Source organism: Aulonocara sp. 'chitande type north' Nkhata Bay, linkage group LG20 (genome assembly GCF_057382095.1).
Source record: "Aulonocara sp. 'chitande type north' Nkhata Bay isolate Kocher_YH1m ecotype deep benthic linkage group LG20, A_spYH_male_GT1.1, whole genome shotgun sequence".
NCBI classification, from domain to species: domain Eukaryota; kingdom Metazoa; phylum Chordata; class Actinopteri; order Cichliformes; family Cichlidae; genus Aulonocara; species Aulonocara sp. 'chitande type north' Nkhata Bay.
The window spans coordinates 30226647-30239864 of NC_141363.1; positions in this window are offsets into that span (position 1 = coordinate 30226647).

Consider the following 13218-nt stretch of genomic DNA (forward strand, 5'->3'; position numbering starts at 1 on the left):
TATTCGTTGTGTTCCCACTAGTGCTTTCCGGTTAACCTCGTTAAAATGACCTTAACGCCACAACACTGCAAATCTCCGTTAACGAGCTACCCCTGATAGCCCCGTGCACGGGGCTAGACGGCCAATAAGTTAACGAGCTAACTGCGCTAACACACTAGCTCCCACCCATGTAATTGAGCATTGCGTGGCACATCCAACATACTGTTTTACTTTAGTCCATGACGCGTTTACCTTCAGGGTCATACGTCACATGAAAACCAAAATAATTCCAAACGCCAGATCTGAATGAGGGTGGGAGAGGTTCAATTTGCCATGTAAGGAGAGCTTAACTTCTGTCTCGTTAGCTTGCCCTGCGCTCTTCCTTCTGACGATGCTGTCTGTGTGGAGCGCTCAGTGGATCTGCTCTCGACAGTGCAGCCCAGGCGGAGTAGTCGAACGCAGATTCACTTAGCGCTCCACACAGACAGCATCGTCAGAAGGAAAGTTGATCAAATAAATTACAAATGTTGTATTGTTCGATACATATGCGTACCGAACCGAAAGCACTGTATCGAACGGTTCAATATCGATACGAATATCGTTGCACCCCTAATATATATATATATATATATAAGCAAACCACCCAGCATGCCTCTGCAGGCGGTTTATCCTTCAAGCTCGGGTCCTCTACCAGAGGCCTGGGAGCTTGAGGGTCCTGCGCAGTATCTTAGCTGTTCCCAGGACTGCGCTCTTCTGGACAGAGATCTCCGATGTTATTCCCGGGATCTGCTGGAGCCACTCGCCTAGCTTGGGAGTCACCGCACCTAGTGCTCCGATTACCACGGGGACCACCGTTACCTTCACCCTCCACATCCTCTCGAGCTCTTCTCTGAGCCCTTGGTATTTCTCCAGCTTCTCGTGTTCCTTCTTCCTGATATTGCTGTCATTCGGAACCGCTACATCGATCACTACGGCCGTCTTCTTCTGTTTGTCTACCACCACTATGTCCGGTTGGTTAGCCACCACCATTTTGTCCGTCTGTATCTGGAAGTCCCACAGGATCTTAGCTCGGTCATTCTCCACCACCCTTGGGGGCATCTCCCATTTTGACCTCGGGACTTCCAGGTTATACTCGGCACAGATGTTCCTGTACACTATGCCGGCCACTTGGTTATGGCGTTCCATGTATGCCTTGCCTGCTAGCATCTTGCACCCTGCTGTTATGTGCTGGATTGTCTCTGGGGCATCTTTACACAGCCTGCACCTGGGGTCTTGCCTGGTGTGATAGACCCCAGCCTCTATGGATCTTGTACTCAGAGCTTGTTCTTGTGCTGCCATGATTAGTGCCTCTGTGCTGTCTTTCAGTCCAGCTTTGTCCAGCCACTGGTAGGATTTCTGGATATCAGCCACCTCCTCTATCTGCCGGTGGTACATACCGTGCAGGGGCCTGTCCTTCCATGATGGTTCCTCGTCTCCCTCCTCTTTCTTGGGTTTCTGCTGCCTGAGGTATTCACCTAGAACTTTGTCGCATGGAGTCACACAAACCACCTGCAACTCAACACCTCAAAGACTAAGGAACTGGTTGTGGACTTCGGGAGGTCCAGAGAAGGTCCACTACCGGTTCAGATAGAGGGGGAGGAGGTGGAGGTGGTCAACAAGTACAAGTACCTCGGGCTGTGGGTGGACAATAAACTGGACTGGTCATGCAACACAGAGCACCTGTATAAAAAAGCCCAAAGCCGACTGTACTTCCTCAGGAGGCTGAGGTCTTTTAACATCTGCAGGAAGCTCCTGAGGATGTTTTACCAGTCGGTGGTTGCTGGAGTACTTTTCTATGCTGTGGTGTGCTGGGGGAGCAGCACAGCAAAGAAGGACTCATCCAGGCTGGAGAAACTGATCAGGAGGGCTAGCTCTGTGGTCGGCATGAAGCTGGACACTCTGGTGACAGTGGCAGAGAAAAGGACATTAAAGAAACTGCTGGACATTATGAACAATGCTGGGCATCCTCTGCACACGGCCATTAACAACCAGAAGAGTCTGTTCAGTGACAGGTTGCTTCTCCCAAAGACAAGAACTAACAGACTTAAAAACTCCTTTGTCCCACACGCCATCAGACTGTTTAACTCCTCTCTGGAGGGGAGAGGGAGGGGAAACAGGAGGACAAAGGAGGGGGGAACAACTAAGCTGTAGTGCCTCTTCACCTCACTGTGCAATACCTTTTGTGCAATACTTTTGTAAATAGTCAACGGTGCAATAGACTCAATACTTGAAATGTGCAATTCACTTGTATTTTTATTTTTATTCCTATTTATTCTATTTATCCCCTTCGTATATTTTATTTATATTGTCTCTGTATTTATATATATGTGTGTGTGTATATATATATATATATATATATATATATATATATATATATATATATATAATATTCTGTAACTCTGTAACTTCTGTCGGTGCTGTGCTTTTTTGGAAATCGAATTTCCCAGAGGAACCCACCCGAGGGATTAATAAAGTTCTATCTAATCTAATCTAATCTAATCTAATCTAGCACTCGGTCAGTTGGGGCCATCTTCCCAATGTATTCTTGGATGTTCGTTGTCTCATCCTGGACTGTGGTGCTGACACTCACCAGTCCCCGGCCCCCTTCCTTCCGCTTAGCGTACAGCCTCAGGGTGCTGGACTTGGGGTGAAACCCTCCATGCATGGTAAGGAGCTTTCTTGTCTTTATGTCAGTGGCTTCTATCTCCTCCTTTGGCCAGCCTATTACCCCAGCAGGGTACCTGATCACGGGCAGGGCGTAGGTGTTGATGGCCTGGATCTTGTTCTTACCGTTCAGCTGACTCCTCAGGACTTGCCTGACCCTCTGCAGGTACTTGGTGGTTGCAGCTTTTCTAGCGGCCTCTTCATGGTTCCCATTCGCCTGCGGGATCCCCAGGTACTTGTAACTGTCCACTATGTCTGCAATGTTTCCTTCTGGTAGTTCAATCCACTCAGTTCTGACTACCTTCCCTCTCTTTGTTACCATCCGACTACACTTCTCCAGTCCGAACAACATTCCAATGTCATTGCTGTATAGCCTGGTAGTGTGGATCAGTGAATCGATGTCTCGTTCACTCTTGGCATACAGCTTGATGTCATCCATGTACAGGAGGTGGCTGACAACGGCTCCGTTCCGTAGTCGGTATCCGTAGCCAGTCTTGTTAATGATCTCACTGAGGGGGTTCAGGCCTATGCAGAACAGCAGTGGGGACAGAGCATCTCCTTGGTAGATCCCGCACTTGATGGTGACTTGTGCTATGGGTTTGGAGTTGGCCTCTAGTGTTGTGCGCCACATCCCCATTGAGTTCCTGATGAAGGCTCTTAGGGTCCCATTGATCTTGTACAATTCAAGGCATTCCAGTATCCAGCTGTGGGGCATTGAGTCATAGGCCTTCTTGTAATCAATCCAGGCAGTGCACAGGTTGGTCAGTCTGGTCTTGCAGTCTCGGCTGACTGTTCTGTCTACCAGTAGCTGGTGTTTTGCGCCTCTGGTATTCTTGCCAATTCCTTTCTGTGTCCCGCTCATGTATTGACCCATGTGCCTGTTCATCTTAGCCGATATGATGCCTGACAGGAGCTTCCATGTAGTACTGAGGCAGGTTATTGGTCGGTAGTTGGAGGGGACCGGTCCCTTCTTGGGGTCCTTGGGGATCAGGACCGTCCGACCTTCGGTTAGCCATTCCGGGTGTCTCTCGTTAACTAGCAGCTGGTTCATTTGTGCTGCCAGACGCTCGTAGAGTGCAGTCAGCTTCTTTAGCCAGTAGGCGTGAACCATGTCGGGCCCTGGTGCTGTCCAACTCTTCATACTGGAGACCCTTTCTTGGATATCTGCCACTGTGATGGTTACTGGACCCTGTTCAGGGAGGTCGCTGTGGTCTGCCCTCAGATCCACTAGCCACTGAGCATTGCCGTTATGGGTTGCGTCCTTCTCCCATATGCTCTTCCAGTATTGCTCCGTCTCCAGCCTTGGTGGTGCTGTTCTCTTATTATTATTATTGTTCCCTTGCCACTGAGAGTACACCTTGGCTGGTTCCGTGGAGAACATTTGGTTTATTCTCCTGCCTTCTATCTCTCTGGTGTACCTCCTCAAGCGGCTGGCCAAGGCTGTGAGTCTTTGCTTGGCAGTTTCCAAGGCCTCAGGTGTGGACAGCTTGCTGTATTTCTTATGCACCTTCTTTGTCGCACCTTTCTGCAACTCCGTTAGTTGGCTAACCTCCCTCCGTGCTACTTTGATCTTGCCCTCTAACCTCCTTCTCCATGGAGGGTACTGCCCCTTGTGGCTGTTCAACTTGTAGCCAAGCATCTCACTGATCACTGCTGCCGTATTGTAGATCAGCTTATTAGTGTCGGTAATCGTGGTTGTAGGTATTGTCCGTAGTGCTGCATTAACATCATCTAGCAGACCTTCTGAGGGTACTTCACGTAATCTTGGTAACCGGCTACGGGGGATCCAGGTTTCAAGCTTGGGGTTACTTGCGTAGTAGCATTCCAACAACGCCCTGTTTTTGTCTCTTGTATATATGACATATATATGATATATATATATGATATATATATATGATATATATATATATATATATATATATATATATATATATATATATATATATATATGATATAAAATAAAAAAAACACCCATCACGCCCCTGTGGGCGGTTTATCCTTCAAGCTCGGGTCCTCTACCAGAGGCCTGGGAGCTTGAGGGTCCTACGCAGTATCTTAGCTGATTCCAGGACTGCGCTCTTCTGGACAGAGATCTCCGATGTTGTTCCCGGGATCTGCTGGAGCCACTCGCGAGACAGATAAATATGAAGGCATGCCGGCTCGGACGTCGCCCGGATCAACAAGGTCCGCGTCAGGTGTTGAGGAACCAGGGCACCCTGACGAAAAGTGGGCTACTGGAACAAGAAGGCATCGGTGGGCAAGAGACGAAAACAGGGCGTTGTTGGAATGCTACTACGCAAGTAACCCCGGCGGAAGGGGCTACATGAATAGGATATATATATACACTCAACAAAAATATAAACGCAACACCTTTGTTACTGCTCCCATTCCCCATGGGATGGACGTAGAGACCTAAAATTCATTCCAGATACACAATATAACCATCCCTCACAAACAGTGGTCACAAATCAGTCCAAATGTGTGGTAGTGGGCACATCTGCTATATTGAGATAATCCATCCCACCTCACAGGTGTGCCACATCAGGATGCTGATCTGACATCATGAGTAGTGCACAGGTGTACCTCAGACTGCCCACAACAAAAGGCCACCCTGGAATGTGCAGTTTTGTCTCACAGCAAAATGCCACAGATGCCACAAGCAATGAGGGAGCGTGCAATTGGCATGCTGACAGCAGGAATGTCAACCAGATCTGTCGCCCGTGCATTGAATGTTCATTTCTCAACCATAAGCCGTCTCCACAGGCATTTCAGAGAATATGGCAGCACATCCAACCGGCCTCACAACCGCAGACCTCGTGTAACCACACCAGCCCAGGACCTCCACATCCAGCAGGTTCACCTCCAAGATCGTCTGAGACCAGCCACCCAGACAGCTGCTGGAACAATTGGTTTGCACAACCAAACAATTTCTGCACAAACTGTCAGAAACCATCTCAGGGACGCTCAACTGCATGCCCGTCGTCCTCATCGGAGTCTTGACCTGACTCCAGCTCGTCGCCGTAACAGACTTGTGTGGGCAAATGCTCACATTCGATGGCGTCTGGCACGTTGGAGAGGTGTGCGCTTCACGGATGAATCATGGTTCACATTGTTCAGGGCAGATGGCAGCTGAGAATGTCCCAGTTCTTGCATGGCCAGCATACTCACCGGACATGTCACCCATTGAGCATGTTCGGGATGTGCTTGACCGGCGTATACGACAGCGTGTACCAGTTCCCACGAATATCCAACAACCTCGCACAGCCATTGAAGTGGAGTGGACCAACATTCCACAGGCCACAATTGACAATCTGATAGACTCCATGCGACGATGTGTTGCACTGCATGAGGCAAATGGTGGTCACACCAGATACTGACCGGTTCTGGGTCCCCAGACCCCCAATAGCGCAAAAAACTGCACATTCCAGGGTGGCCTTTTTGTTGTGGGCAGTCTGAGGTACACCTGTGCACTACTCATGATGTCAGATCAGCATCCTGATGTGGCACACCTGTGAGGTGGGATGGATTATCTCAATATAGCAGATGTGCCCACTACCACACATTTGGACTGATTTGTGACCACTGTTTGGGAGGGATGGTTATATTGTGTATCTGGAATGAATTTTAGGTCTCTACGTCCATCCCATGGGGAATGGGAGCAGTAACAAAGGTGTTGCGTTTATATTTTTGTTGAGTGTATATATATATATATATATATATATATATATATATATAAATATATAAAAACACCCAGCACGCCCCTGCGGGCGGTTTATCCTTCAAGCTCGGGTCCTCTACCAGAGGCCTGGGAGCTTGAGGGTCCTGCGCAGTATCTTAGCTGTTCCCAGGACTGCGCTCTTCTGGACAGAGATCTCCGATGTTATTCCCGGGATCTGCTGGAGCCACTCGCCTAGCTTGGGAGTCACCGCACCTAGTGCTCCGATTACCACGGGGACCACCATTACCTTCACCCTCCACATCCTCTCGAGCTCTTCTCTGAGCCCTTGGTATTTCTCCAGCTTCTCGTGTTCCTTCTTCCTGATATTGCTGTCATTCGGAACCGCTACATCGATCACTACGGCCGTCTTCTTCTGTTTGTCTACCACCACTATGTCCGGTTGGTTAGCCACCACCATTTTGTCCGTCTGTATCTGGAAGTCCCACAGGATCTTAGCTCGGTCATTCTCCACCACCCTTGGGGGCATCTCCCATTTTGACCTCGGGACTTCCAGGTTATACTCGGCACAGATGTTCCTGTACACTATGCCGGCCACTTGGTTATGGCGTTCCATGTATGCCTTGCCTGCTAGCATCTTGCACCCTGCTGTTATGTGCTGGATTGTCTCTGGGGCATCTTTACACAGCCTGCACCTGGGGTCTTGCCTGGTGTGATAGACCCCAGCCTCTATGGATCTTGTACTCAGAGCTTGTTCTTGTGCTGCCATGATTAGTGCCTCTGTGCTGTCTTTCAGTCCAGCTTTGTCCAGCCACTGGTAGGATTTCTGGATATCAGCCACCTCCTCTATCTGCCGGTGGTACATACCGTGCAGGGGCCTGTCCTTCCATGATGGTTCCTCGTCTCCCTCCTCTTTCTTGGGTTTCTGCTGCCTGAGGTATTCACTGAGCACTCGGTCAGTTGGGGCCATTTTCCCAATGTATTCTTGGATGTTCGTTGTCTCATCCTGGACTGTGGTGCTGACACTCACCAGTCCCCGGCCCCCTTCCTTATATATATATATATATATATATATATATATATATATATATATATATATATATATATATATATATATATATATTAGGGGTGCAACGATATTCGTATCGATATTGAACCGTTCGATACAGTGCTTTCGGTTCGGTACGCATATGTATCGAACAATACAACATTTGTAATTTATTTTATCAACTTTCCTTCTGACGATGCTGTCTGTGTTGAGCGCTCAGTGAATCTGCGTTCGACTACTCCGCCTAGGCTGCACTGTCGAGCGCAGATCCACTGAGCGCTCAACACAGACAGCATCGTCAGAAGGAAGAGCGCAGGGCACCTCCCCCGCCCTCCCCCACCCTCATTCAGATCTGGCGTTTGGAATTATTTTGGTTTTCATGTGACGTATGACCCTGAAGGTAAGCGAGTCATGGACTAAAGTAAAACAGTATGTTGGATGTGCCATGCAATCCTCAATTACATGGGTGGGAACTGGTGTGTTAGCGCAGTTAGCTCGTTAACGTGTTGGCCGTCTAGCCCCATGCACGGGGCGATCGGCGGTAGCTCATTAACGGAGATTTGCCGTGTTGTGGCGTTAAGGTCATTTCAACGAGGTTAACCTGAAAGCACTAGTGGGAACACAACGAATATGACTGCACATTTACGCCGACATCATCCTAGTGCAAAGACAAAAACAACAAGCATGCTACTAACTTTAGCCGAGTCATTTAGACAGCTGTTAGCACATGATTCTCCTTATGTGTTTAATATGCTGCTGAGAATATAGCCCAGAAGAAGCGGATAGTATAGCTTTTATTTTGGAAAGAGACATTTCTCTGTAATAAACTCTCTTTTCCAAAGATGAGTGATTCCTCAATAAGATACAGGGCTCGCAATATCGCTAGCCCGACGTCCTGGGGCTAGCGATTTTTTTCAGTCGGGCTACCAAAATCTATCTCTGCCCTGCCCGTCGGGCTATTGTAGGAAGGAAAAATATATGTCAATGCTTTTGCATTCTTTCAGAAATGTAGCTGGGTAATTATGTCATTGGCATCGGTGAGCCACTGTCAATATGTGACATATTGCAATCGCGTTTGAATTTGCGCTTGTTTTTTTGCTTTCACTTTGCAATCGCGTGAACTGTGTATAGAGAGCGACAGCACTGATCTGTGAGTGATGATAATTTGTGCACCAATTCCTCTGACATCGTCTTATCAATCGTTAGCTTACTACGCAAACATGACAAGTGAAATCTCCCGCAGTTTAAACATGTGAGAGGTTGATCGCGCAGAGAATCGCTGAGCTTATGTGAGTGCGTGTGTAAAAGCAGCAGGATATATATTTGACTACGATGACCTGGATGACTGAGAACCTTCACAGACAGATATATATTTTAGTTCTGCTGAGCCAAATAAGACAGGTCAGGGTGAAGAAGTGACAGCCAAAGAAAAGCTTACCACAAAACGGAGAAGTTATGACAAATCAGACTATAAGGCAAAAAGAAAGTGCAGCTTTATGGTTTCATGGACAAAAGAATTTCTGTGGCTGCAATATGACGAGCTAAATAACCAGGGCTGCACATAAGTGTTCCGCAGGTGCGCATTCGCTGTCAAAATAAAAAACACGCACAAGGGTTAGGGTTAAATTTAAAAACTGTACTTTTGAGTTAAAATATATATTTATAATTTTAATAAATGACAAATTAAAAAGGCATGAACATTTTTTTTGTATCGAAAAAATATCGAACCGTGACACCAAAGTATCGAACCGAACCGAACCGTGAATTTTGTGTATCGTTGCACCCCTAATATATATATATATATATATATATATATATATATATATATGCACTAAATGTAAGGGTGGAGAAGTTTATATTCAGTTATTTCAACTCCTTTCTTTAGGCTTTAAACCTAGAAATGCATCACAGATTCTAATCGAGTGATACCTAATTGCTTTATCAAATCTACAAAGGTTATGTAAATATGCAAGTTCTTTTGCTTTCTTTCTCATACCTTAATTTCCTATACCCAGCACTTTTGTTTTATTTGGATTACATTTCAGTAAAATATCCATTAATCAGCCACAAGTGATCATTGTTATTCACTCGCCTTAGTCAATAAAAATTTAAATAGTTCTCACCGTTACAACACAAGCAAATCACTGAGCGTGAGTATACGATGTGGTTTAATATTATTGGACCTCAGTCGGACCAGTCTCCACAGCTCACACCGGTACCATACAGGTTGTGTGTTTTCACAGAGAGAGCCCCGCTCTGTGCTGATGTGTCTTATGATAGCACTGCAGGGTATGTGAAAGGACATAACTTGCATAACATAACTAAGCAGTAGGCTTTACCGTTTCTCACTCCCTCTGAAATCTCTCCAGAAGCAAAAAAGACACACATCATAAAGAAGGATTAGATGGACTTCAAACAGGCTTCTACAGGACTGGGCCACTTGGGGTCAGCTGATTAGGGATTTTTGCAGTGGCTTAAGGGGGCGAAAAGGTGGAAGTAGCCTTGTCTATGTTTTTTTTTATGAGAAATACCAGCTGTGAACTTTACTATCACCTGGGGTTGCACTATCACATTAAAAATCTAATAAATCAGTTCGGTCCACAGGCTGTAGTTGTTTTCTACTGATAGCTCCCTCTGTGATGCTCTCCTTGTCTGATGTAGAGGTTGAATCTCACAATAGCTGCTTTGTGGTCTTGTATTTGTTCACTTTCCCGTGGCTTGTGGTAAAAACACCAGAAATGATCCAATCACTCTTACAAAGTTGTGTTTTATGTGTAAAGATATACAGTATGTGTTTGCATGCTCCCTCATTTTTTAAGCCTCTGAGTGGGTTGTTCCCACAGACACATGACTCACATGAGGCTAACACTTAAAAGGGTCATAAACATATAATACTAAAGCTTAAATGATTGACTTTCCTTTCCCATATCATTAAATATCACTGATCTGTCTGTAAAATCTTATCGGCCTCATTCTTCATTTCTCACCTGTTCTCCTGTCCTGACAGTATGCAGTTTACGCCCGTCTCCAATCTTTCTCTCCACTCCTTCCTTCAGATGCCTCCTTGCTCCCCAACACTACTCTTTCATCACTCCATCATAATGGAGGAATTTGATTCTTGAGACTGACCTCCGCAGTTCTCCAGCCACAGTTTGGCGTGCTTTCTAAGCTTATCATGCAGTGCATTAACTGTGATCAGGGCCCGTATCACCACCTTCTCGGATGTGGTCCAAAACCTCCCTGTACAATGAGAGCATGCATCAGGAGTTACAAAAGCATTCACTTTTCCACAGTGTCACTGACTGGTGCCAGCTGGTTTCTCCTGGCTTGTCCATATAAAAAGGGATTAAGTGAAAAAGCCCAGTGGAGTGTCACTCAAGAGCAACAAAACCCTAAGCGCCAAGCCACTTATTTTAAATCTCAAAATTCATGTAAATGTAATCAGTCACTCAGTGGAGGGAGAAAAAGGAAGTTAGTAAAGTTGAATCGGAGCTGCAAAGGAAAGCACGGCCATCAAAACACACACAGAAAAAAGTGCAGTGCATTAATTGCAGATATGTTCAAAACGATTGCATGACAACCGTCCACTGGGTGTTCCCCCTGTTATTTTTTTTAGCTTGAGCTACATTAGTGTTTTTTGACTTTATGACTTGTTGGATTTTTCCCTGTGAGAAATTTTCCACACACATTCAACTATAGAGTATTTAAGTAATCAAGTAACCAAGTAACACTTTGTATTAATCACTTCATTCTAATTCCACTTTGTCTTTTACTTATGTCATTAGTTTTAGTTAAAAAATATAAAAAAGCGACAGTAAGAATTCCATTCTGTTGACTTTGGCATATGTACCATATTATTTACTGTAAAATCTACCCATCCAGGCTACACTACTCATTAGAGTATGCAGAGATGCCAGGACCTCTAGCTCTTCTGAGGGGACACGGAAGCATTTCCAGTCTGTCCCATGTTTTAACCAGACAATAAAGGTTTCAGATTGGATAAAGCTACAGTTTTATTTCATATCAGAACATTTTTTCAAAAGTTTTTTCTCATCAAATTTGACACAAAAATTCAATGGGAGTTGGGGATCAGGGGTCAAGGTCACCTCGTCCGAGACTGTTTGGCAGATGCACCTGTGGTATCAATTAGAAAATCCTAGGCCAAGTTTTCAGAAAACCTGACCTCCACCCTTGACCTTGAGTTCAAGGTCACCAGGATTTGAACTTGTCTGAGATTTTCTAGCAAATGCACTTGTGGTATCAATGACAAAGTCCTAATTGCATCGTTCTTCAGGTATTGGACTCACAAACTTGGGTGTCCAAGTCAACAACACCAAATATATTTTTATAATTAAAAGAAAAAACAAACAAACTTACTATTACAAAGGCTTACAATAGATTAGAATAGAATAGATAACCAGAAAAACAAAAATATCACATAAAGGTGTTAAAAAAGCATGCACAATAGTGTCAGTATATAATTAAAACAGATTGTTGGAGAACAAAGTAAAGACACATCACGCTTCCATTTAAGTTGCTGTGTTCCTTTCTGGATAGAGAATTTGCCCAGGGAGCAAAATGAATACCTGTTGTTAGAGCTCTGTGGTCTGCCTGTGTGTTGAGTTTATAATTTATAAACAGCACTGACAAAGAAAAAGAAAGAAAGAAGAAAAGCACTTGGCATGAGCTGCAGAAAAAGAGGGGCCATTTACTATGCTGTGATCTAGGACCATGAGGAAAGCTTTTATCACCCAAACTAGTGCAGCTTCTAATCTTTCTCCTTTTTTAACTTCACCACCCACCACTGCACTCCCACAACACTTGTTAGTATTGTTCCGCAGTAAATACATCAGGCTGCCATCAGTGATGTTTACAAGTTTTGTACTGAGTTTCTTAGCATTCAAAAGAGGGCTGAGAGTGTTTATTTACTGTTATAAGTCATCACTTCAGCACACCACTCAGCAAATAGGTGGAAAATCAGTGCAATAACACTTTCGCGCCTGTTTTTCATTCAATTTAAATATCGCAGAACCAAGTTTTCACAGCAACACAAAAATGGTCAAATTTTGTCTGTGAGTTTAAGCTTTGCTTTTTCTTTTTTTCTTCCCTAATTTCCTGTGAGCTCAGCAAAGCAGACATGTAGTAAATGAGGGCTCATATGGGCTGCAGTCTAAAGCTGCAGATGCCAAGAACCCCTGCCCTGCATACCTGAGGGAGCTGAGACAGGACAGAGGAGTCAAAGAAGCAGCATCAAACATGCCGCCAATCAGTCTAAATGCTGCTCCAGGTTAAGGGTCTCTCACCAGTCTTTGAACTAGAATCATTTTTTTTTCTGTGCAAACATTGATTGCACTTTTCCTTGTGTGGGTCACAAAAGGCTTTATCCATACTAGTAAACTAAAAAATAGTAATAACTAGGAGCAACTGAAGGACACTATAAAGCAGAAGCACTATAACCATTTCAGAGTGATAATTCAGGAACATAACACTTTTTTGATGGTCTGCAGCTGTGTGTGTATGGTGGTTATAAAATACACATGTACAGAGCCATGGATCTAATAATGGCATCAATAATGCTATACAACAGTATAATAATGGTACTGTGGTGCGGATTGTGTTATATGTTTGATTTTCTTTTGTTGCACCAAGCAATAGCGTCAAAGTGGAAAAGCCAACTGTACTTGGGTGATAAGTATCAGCCAGCTGTAAAGAGCTCTACTTCAAGGGTTTGGCAGCAAATGGTGCGTACCATTTGAAGTCAGAAGTTGGAATTTCTAAGTTCCCAGTAAGAATCTTCAACTGGAATACCCCT